The 919-nt window shown below is 28.5% G+C and overlaps 1 non-coding gene across 1 annotated transcript; it reads left to right on the top strand.

Moving 5' to 3' along the window:
• Positions 1 to 290: 290 nt before the first annotated feature.
• Positions 291 to 362, top strand: Trnag-ucc. The gene has a single exon. It is a non-coding gene; the product is annotated as a tRNA-Gly (tRNA).
• The last annotated feature ends 557 nt before the right edge of the window (positions 363 to 919 follow it).

The raw sequence follows: 919 nt of genomic DNA, 5'->3' as shown, positions 1-919 counted from the left end.
TTGTTGAAAAACGTAACTTGTGAGTGTTTACCCATTTAATTTTTTAGGCAGCTATAAAGACAAATATATCATTGATTTTATGATCCTGATAGAAACAATTCCAGTTCACGAATCGTCAACAGGGTGAGACATTTGCCTTGGCTTTTAGTCACGGTTAATCCAGTATATATGTATAATAATATACAAAGTTTTAACTTAAATATCATAAACTATCCGTAAGAAATATAACGTGAAAGTATTCCAATAGAAATATTCAATTGACTATCCTATAAAGACATTGGTTGGTATGTGCGATGGTGGTGTAATGGTCAGCATAGTTGCCTTCCAAGCAGTTGATCCGGGTTCGATTCCCGGCCATCGCATAACTTTTTTTTATTTTGTGTTTAACTTGTTTTTTTACTGAATCATATTTTCTTGTCAGTTAATTTTCAGAATTAACAGACAATTTTATAGAATTCATCAGTTTTATTTCTTTCGGTATTTCTCTCTGTAACTGTTATTTTAATTAAACAACAATACATTTTATTAAACCAATAAACCAATAAAAAATTAAATATTGTTTAATTTATTTTATTTTTGGATGACACCTAAAGATTTGTATGATCAGCATAGTTTGTCGCAAAATTGTTCGGTTTTGTTATTATATCTGCTAAATCGTTCGTAAATATAATAAAGAGAACTGGACATTTCACATGTCCTTGAGGTACTCCTCTATATTTCAGATTTAACATGTACAGCATTTATTACTACATTTATATGTTTGAATAAATTAGAAAAAAAAACAAACATGATTGTTAGAAAACTAATACATAATAATGCTTTATTTTTTGTGTAAAACAATTATTATTTATACACAAAATGCAGAGCGATCTAGTATAGCTACTAGCCGCCCGATTTAACGAAAATAATTCAAAAGTCA

The sequence above is a fragment of the Anoplophora glabripennis genome, unplaced genomic scaffold (genome assembly GCF_000390285.2).
Source record: "Anoplophora glabripennis isolate ALB-LARVAE unplaced genomic scaffold, Agla_2.0 scaffold2171, whole genome shotgun sequence".
NCBI lineage: Eukaryota > Metazoa > Arthropoda > Insecta > Coleoptera > Cerambycidae > Anoplophora > Anoplophora glabripennis.
This window is presented reverse-complemented; position numbering and strand designations above follow the sequence as displayed.